Source organism: Aethina tumida, chromosome 5 (genome assembly GCF_024364675.1).
Source record: "Aethina tumida isolate Nest 87 chromosome 5, icAetTumi1.1, whole genome shotgun sequence".
NCBI classification, from domain to species: Eukaryota; Metazoa; Arthropoda; class Insecta; order Coleoptera; family Nitidulidae; genus Aethina; species Aethina tumida.
The window spans coordinates 4,276,366-4,285,254 of NC_065439.1; the positions used below are offsets into that span (position 1 = coordinate 4,276,366).

The 8,889-nt window shown below is 22.5% G+C and overlaps 1 long non-coding RNA gene across 1 annotated transcript; it reads left to right on the forward strand.

The window, feature by feature from the left end:
- The first annotated feature begins 261 nt into the window (after nt 1–261).
- On the forward strand, nt 262–8,585 carry LOC126265751 (uncharacterized). The gene is made up of 3 exons (XR_007548226.1): nt 262–374; nt 6,342–6,557; nt 7,453–8,585. It is a non-coding gene; the product is annotated as an uncharacterized LOC126265751 (long non-coding RNA).
- Nucleotides 8,586–8,889: the final 304 nt, after the last annotated feature.

Below are 8,889 nucleotides of genomic sequence, written 5' to 3' on the forward strand. Positions count from 1 at the left end.
TTTATCTATTAATATATATTTGTTAACAATTTTGTATATTATTTTTCTAATAAAATTAATAAATAAAATTTTATTTTAATAATTAATAGTGAAACATAAATTATTTAATTAAATTTGGATCGTTATACATAAAATTATTTTAACAATTTAAGTGAGAACTTTATATAAATAAATTACAAAATTTCATGTCTGTCCAGTATTGTATTTGACATTTTTTATTGACTTTTTTCTCGCGACGTTTCATGACAGTCACTTTTGTTTGAATTTTTAACAGAAAATTGTCGCATATTTCTGTGGGGGTAATTTTGTTGTCTTATGTTTCAGGGTATCCTTAAAGAAGGGTTAAACTGCGTTTCACGAACTGGCTAATTAAGGTGAGTCCCTTTTAGACATTTACTAACAAAAGTCATATTTATTTTAATGGTAACAAACATTTTTATATACTTATACAAGAAATTCTATTGAGCATCAACAAATGTGAATATTTAATATTTAAAAAATTATTTTAAAATACTTCAATAGTATTTATTTGTCTATCTATCTAACATAAGTAAAAACTTCGTATTTGTTGAATTGTTAAAATATGTAAGTTTAATTAATAAATAAATAAAAAAAGTAAGATAACTTTATGCATATTTCATAAATTTAAAGTATATTATAGTATTCAATACCTTTTAGTATGTTTATTACAATTAAAATTTAAATTGATGATTTAAAAGCCATTCTAGAAATAATTATAATAAAAATGATATATTAAGTTTTCGTTCTCGATCATATAAATTTGATTATCAAAGCTATTTAAGTTTGGTCTAATTATTACAATTTAGAAGTGATTTTGATCAATTTTGTTTGTTAATTAATTAACAAGGAGATAGATTAACATGAGATATTTCAGTTTTAATGGTTACTTTAATATTCTTTAAGTATTAAAACTCGTTGTGTTGTGAAATACAGTTGTGTTACCCAAAAAAATCAAGAGCACCTTTGTTTAAAAAAGGATTTAGTGGTGTAGAAATTTTTAACAATATGGAAAAAAAATTATTATATAAAATTTTTCCTTTTAAAATCGTGGTATACAAACAGTTACCTGAAATTCTACTTGGGTAGTTTGTTGGTGCATTATGTGGGAGCAGAGGGTTGACTTTTATGGGGTCTCCGAAACGTGACAATAAATAGTTCTTTGAAGAACATGATTAAAAATTTATTTTAAATGGTAAACAATAATAATTTAATTTTAAGTTTCAAATATTAACAGAATTTTAATTAACTGAGAAAAAATTAACATTGTAATTAATGTTAATTACTATTAATTATTTAATTCTTAATTTTACTTTAATTGGATCGTCTAATTATTTCTGTTACCTAGTATTAATTATAAATTTATTTTAAATGGTAAACAATAACAAATAATAGTAATAATAAATTAAAAAAATATAAATTTATTCCAAAGATATTTTTATTAATACATCTGGACGTGTTTAATCTAATAAAAAGAAATTGGATCCGATTCTTGTGATGTGAACCTAATTTTAAAAGATCAGAATTCATCAAATTTATAGTAAATTATTTAATTTTATGCTTCAATTCAATGTAATTCTTAATTTTACTCTAATTGAATTTTCTAATCATTTCTGTTATCTAGTACTGATTATAAATTTATTTTAAATTGCAAACAATAACAAATAATATAGCAATAATAAATTAAAAAAATATAAATTCCAAAAATATAATAACGTATCAGATTGATATTTATGATTCAATAATTCCATTTTCTAATTATTTCTGTTACATATTATAAATTTGTTTATAAATTTATTTTAAATGGTAAACAATAATAAATCATATAATAATATTAATAATAAACTATTTTTTTTTAAATCATTTTAAGGTGTCTGATTAATATTTATGTTCATATTTCTGATCGTGTTTAAACAAATAACAAAAATTAGATCCGGATCATGCAATGTGCAATTAATTTAAAACAATCCGACATAATTTGAATATATTAAAAAAATGTGTTTCTAACTACTGAATTACTTAAAGGTTTCTGAAAAAATACAAATTTATAGTAAAAATTGAAAATTAGCGTAGATATTAATAGAAATTCTTAAATTTACTTTTAAATGAATTTATATTGAATATCAATCAATATAATAATAATAATATTAAGTAAAAAAAACTATTGTTATATTTTCCAAAGTTCAAATTAACTTATCAAATTGTTATATTGTTTAATATTTATTAACTTTAGGGTCTTATTATTTAATTCATAATTTTACTTTAATTGGATTGTCTAATTATTTCTGTTACTTAGTACTAATTATAAATTTATTTTAAATGGCAAAAATAACAAATAATAGTAATAATAAATTAAAAAAATGTAAATTTATTCCAAAGATTTTTATTAATACATCTGTACGTGTTTAATCTAATAAAAAGAAATTAGATCCGGATCTTGTGATGTGAACCTAATTTTAAAAGATCGGATATAATAATTTAAATATATTAAAAAAGACAAAAGTATTTCCAGCTATTGAATTAATTAAAGGTTATTGTAAAAACACAAATTTATAGTAAATTATTTAATTTTATGCTTCAAATATTAACAAAATTTTTAATTAATTGAGTAACATTTATGAGTCATATTAATAAAAATGTAATTCTTAATTTTACTCTAATTGAATTTTCTAATTATTTCTGTTATCTAGTACTGATTATAAATTTATTTTAAATTGCAAATAATAACAAGTAATATGACAATAGTAATAATAAATTAAAAAAAATATAAATTTGTTCCAAAAATATAATTGACGTATTAGATTGATATTTATGAATCATAATTCAATAATTCAATTTTCTAATGATTTCTGTTACTTAGTACTGATTATAAATCTATTTTAAATGTTAAATAATAATAAATCATATAATAATAATAATAAACTATTTTTTTTTTCAAAAATCAATTTAATCAGTCAGATTAATATTTTTTTCATATTTCTAATCATGCTCAAACAAATAAAAGAAATTAGATACGGATCATGCGATGTGAAACTAAATTAAAAAAATCCGACATAATAATTTAAATATATTTAAAAAATGTGTTTCTAGCTACTGAATTAGTTAAAGGTTTCTGAAAAAGTACAAATTTACAGTAAAAATTGAAAATTAGTATATTAGATATTAATAGAAATTCTTAAATTTACTTTTAAATGAATTTATATTGAATATCGAGTAATAATATGATAATAAGTAAAAAAAAAACTATTGTTATATTTTTCACAGTTCAAATTAACTTATCAGATAGTTATATTGTTTAATATTTATTAACGTGCTTGATTAATATTATATATTTCACTTTTAATGTAAAACTGAAATATGTTAAAAACAGTTATGTAAATCAAAATTAATGAAGAAAACTTTTTTTTTCTTCGAAATTATACAAAAAATATGACTTGTTCAAAGTAAAAAAATGCGATATGGCATTAATAATAATAATCTCTCCCATTTTGTTGATGTGAACCTAATTTTATAAAAATTTAAATATATTAAAAAAAGAGTTTCCAATATTATTGTTTGCCTTATAAAATAAATTTATAATCAGTAACAGAAACAGGTACCATTAGTAATTAGTAAATTCAATTAAATTAAGAATAACATGTTTATTAATATTAATCAATTAATTAAAAATTAAATAATTTACTATAAATTAGTGTTTTTACAGTAACCTTAAACTATTATAATTCACTTAAATATTGATTGATCCGCGGTATGATAATATAAATAATACATTTGAAGAAAAAAATCAAGATTATTGTATAATAAAATATTTATAATTAACAAAAAATGATTAAAACAAAAATTTTGTATTAAATTTAATTCGTAAACTACCCGAACTGACAACTATGTTGAGTGGGGTGCGAACGTTCCATTCTCATTGGACAAACCGCTTTGTCCCTTCTCTTATTCAAGGTCACAAGTTTCAGTTACTTCGACAGATTCCATCGAAGCTTTGAACGAACATCGTGGAAACATACCAGATTTATTAATATAGTGCACGTTTTATTAAGACAAAGTTGTGAGTGTGTGAAAAAACCAATTCATACCAACAGACGACATCTTAGATTACCTAATAGGTCAACAAATTCAAAGGTTTGTCAGCATAGTAACTTAGTACTTATTCAATTTATAGTAATAGGCGAGGTTAGACTGTTCACATCTATAATAAATAGAATTTCTGTTATTTTTATCTACCATATTTTTGTTTAATTATAATACTAAGTTCTGTTACTCATAAAATATTATTTAACCACTTGTGTTGTTTATGGTATGTTCTTTAGTGTTAATTTTATAGTCTTGGACTTTATTTTGATCATTTTTCATTACAGTGGTGACTGAAACAAATCATTCTTTAGAGGGTATCTAGTTTATTTCTTATTTATTCTTAAGAATTGTATATTATATAACCTAATAAATGATCTCTTATGTTTTGTTCAATTATAACCTATAATACAATGCCCATTACATAAATATCTAGACATGGATAAAGCAGGTGTTTGTACAGATAAAGGAAATTGAATTGTTTTAGTATATTTAAATATAATTTCAAATTATAAAATTTATTTTTTAAATATTTTCACTATAAACACAATCAAGAATATTTTAATTCATACATTATATAAAATTAAATTTTGTACATAAAAATTTGATCCTTTCTGATCAGATATATTAATAAATATATATTAAATTTTATTTATAATTGACTTTACAAATAGACAAATTATGTTTAAATATCAATGGAATGAATGTTTATTCCTCTCAGTTTGGTCATAGTACCAATTCATGTTTATTTAACGTATTATTAGATAACACTATTTGCTTTAAAACTATATTTATATTTCAAGAGTTGGAATTAACATGAAATAAGAATTTTTACGTGATTACGTCATGCATTTATTTTTTTAACAACATAAATTACCATAATATTTATGTACATGTACAACAAAAGTAACTCAATATTTTGAAGAATGTACATATTTATTTTACCAAAAAATAAATAAAAGTTATATTTTTACTTGTTAGCCAACAAATATTTTATAAAAACAACTGAAAGTGTAACTATTAGCCTTATTTTATTTATTTCAGAAAGTGTTTCTAATAATATTTAATTGATACTATCTGAAACTTAACAAGTAACGAGTCTAACACTGTTTCAGTTAACAGAAAACAAACAATATATTTAAATATAAAATCCAAAATGCTATTTTATTAATGTTTTCTATAAATTCTATATGTTTATTTTACCAAAAAGAAAGAACAACAGTCAACAACATTTTATAAACTAGAATATGAGTAATAATTAGCTAAATTTAAAATATATAAAATTTTAATGAATAAACACATATTTTTAGAATAGTCTCAATAAATTATGTTGTAAATCTCTTTAAAAATTATTATGCAATTATTCTAATGAATATTTATAATAACATTTAATTCTAATTATTAATACAATCAACTTATTATATGCAAAAGTAGATTGAAGTATCAATTTTCTTATTTTTTATATTTTCACACAATTTAATATTTTTAGGTGATTAAGTCGTTTTGTTTATATTTATTTTTTTAACAACATAAATTACTATAATATTTATGTACATGTACAACAAAAGTAACTCAATATTTTGAAGAATGTACATATTTATTTTACCAAAAAATAAATAAAAGTTATATTTTTACTTGTTAGCCAACAAATATTTTATAAAAACAACTGAAAGTGTAACTATTAGTTTTACTTTATTTATTTCATATAATGTTTCTAATAATATTTAACTGATATTATCTGAAAATTAATAAGTAACTAGTTTGACGTTGTTTTAGTTAACAAAAAACAAACAACATATTTAAATTATAATAAAATGTTATTTTATTAATGTTTTCTATAAATTATACGTATTTATTTTACCAAAAAAGAAAGAACAACAGTCAACAACATTTTATAAACTAGAATATGAGTAATAATTATCTAAAGTTAAAATATATAAAATTTTAACGAATAAACACATATTTTTAGAATAGTCTCAATAAATTATGTTGTAATCTCTTTAAAAATTATTATGCAATTATTCTAATCAATATTGAATATATTGCAAAAAAACTTAAATTGAAATAAATGATATCATTTATAATTTAAACTGGCGTATTTCATATACACACATCATTTTGTATAAATATATTAATATACTGATATTATTTATAAACCACATATTTTAAAGTAGTATGAACAGTGTAATACGTACTAATAAATATGTAAAAAATGTAATAATTTTGTATTTTTGTTTATACAGGGAGTGCAATGGCGATATTTAAAATGGAAATCCTTCTAAACCTTTCATTTTATAACTCAGTTATAATGAAGAGTGGATCGCTATCAAATAGTAAGAAAACAACACAAAATGAATCCAAGATCACATAGAATATCATTCAGAAGAAATGCAAAACAGATAACTCATCGGTTTCGGTTCTTTTGTTATGGAAGTGAATAATATACCGAATTAAAATGGGTAAGAATATTTTTATTTTATGCTTAGTTTATCGTTTATTGTTGTCGCATTCTTGTAATTTCACATTTAATGTGGGTCATTTTTTAAAAAAATTATTAATTTTTTTATTAGGCATTTCTTAAGCCTCTCAAATGTACCACTAAAATCTAAAATACTTTGCACATTATACAAATTAATACAAATACACATTAATTTATTTGAGAATTTTATAATATATCTCAAATTAACTAATTTTCTGGTAATTTAACTTAGTATAACTAAATATTTCTGAAACAATGAATAAACTTTCTTACACAATGAAAATTAGTAAAGATACACTTTTACGTAGAATGAAATTTTTAGAAATGATGAACTTTAACAAAATATATGGAAACTTTTATTAAAGAAAGTATAAGAGAAAATTTATAAACATAAACAAACATGTTGTTTGTATGTTTATAATTACAGATATTTATTCTTTTAATGTTATTTGGGAAAGATTATGATAATTTTTTACAAGTAACTTTTAAATTATATCGAGGTATTTTAATTGTGTGACTCTAATATGAAAAAACAATAAATTTCTTCATATGATTTTATTAAAAATGAAACACCATTCCGTTATCAATATAATTTATCACCTCAACTTATAATTTAATAGAAATACTTGAATGGTATCTTTTAATTAATTATAATTAATAGTTCTTGTTTAATGTTTTTTCATTTCAAAAACAGATGTAACAAGAATATAATTGTCTTTTACTATTTATGTCATATGTTAATTTTTTTTTAAATTTTAATTTAAAGAGATTTACCAAGAGTTATATCGATTTATATAAGTAAACGATAAAATTTACCAAAGTAACCATTGATTTCTCTTACTCTTTTAACTTGTCTAATCTAACCTATGTTTCAGCTGATTCGAAAACATCCAATAAAGACGTGAGTGGGCAACTCGAAATCTACCACCGATGAAGAAGATACTTCCAGTTCCTAACAGAAAAATTTATTTATTTTTCTAAAGTGTTGATTACTGCACACCGCAATTTTATATGAACAGTCGTCGAGATATTAAGGAAAGAATATGTTCTTTCACATCACACCACACCACATTACAATACACCATACCACATGAGATCACATCACATCATATTCACATAAAATTCACATCATATTAAACACATGAACTTCATAATTGTCTTATAAAGGTTAATACCTGCTGTACCAAAAACATTGGTGCTGATAAGTTTGACAATTTCGTCGACATTGTGTTTTCTTTAAATAGAGAATATATACATCTACAATTCTACATTGTTGTCTCACAGTATGTAATATTGTTGTGGTTTCCAACAGTTGTTCAGAGTTTTGTTACAGTTTTTGGATCAAAGATAAATTTGTTGATAACTGAAATTGCCTTCTCTTATATTAACGAGTGATTATCTAATGGAGAAATGTATTTTCCAAATTTTTCTGTGTTAGACTCATTTACATCAACAATCATTTTCTCTCATCCAGTTGTTTTGGAATGGATAATAGAAATGAGTTTGTGCTTTAGTAGTTTCATGACAGTCTTGTTACAAGACCGATTGTTTTGAAAAAATTTGGAGTGATGTGACTTTCCCACGTTTCCCAACGCTGATTATTGTTGTGTATTACATTAACAGATAATGTTTAGCCAATTACGAGTCATTCTCCGTCCTCGTATAAAAGACTACGTGGAAAAAGGAAGGGCCGTCACAATCACAGTCACTCTTTTGAAAACCTTCCTTTGATTCAGCACAAAGTTCATAAAATTTTCAATACGGTTGTTGATAATTACGTGGGTCCTTACCCCGTATTTTCCACAGAATTCCACATCTGTATCTAAACTACTGGAACAGCACGTGTTTCCAAATTGTAAAAGATGAATAATAAATCGGTAAGGTTGGCCTCCTTTGTGGTTGGCTGAATATAACACTGCTGATTAATCGAATGGTGTATTTTACAGATTTTACAAAAAAATTCACCACACTCATGCTTTCTTCTTAATACGTAGATGATTTTCCATACATTTCCAGCTCCTGAAGTAACGATGACAATGCGTACACTCTATTTTTTTCCTTCCAGCTTCTTATTTTGGACGGTGACTGTGTTCATTTGACTCAAATCCGTCTCTTCTAAACAGATAAAAAGAAAAAAAGAGTTTATATAATTTCTACAAGTAGAGTGTCCTTGTTAATAAGTGTAAGGAAGTTGATACTTTTGTCCGGATGATGAACCAACTCACAACACTGTTGTGGCTGTGATACCGTAATCCTATAGTTGGGTAAAACACGCTGGCTATGTAATTTTTGGATTACATTTATAATGAATA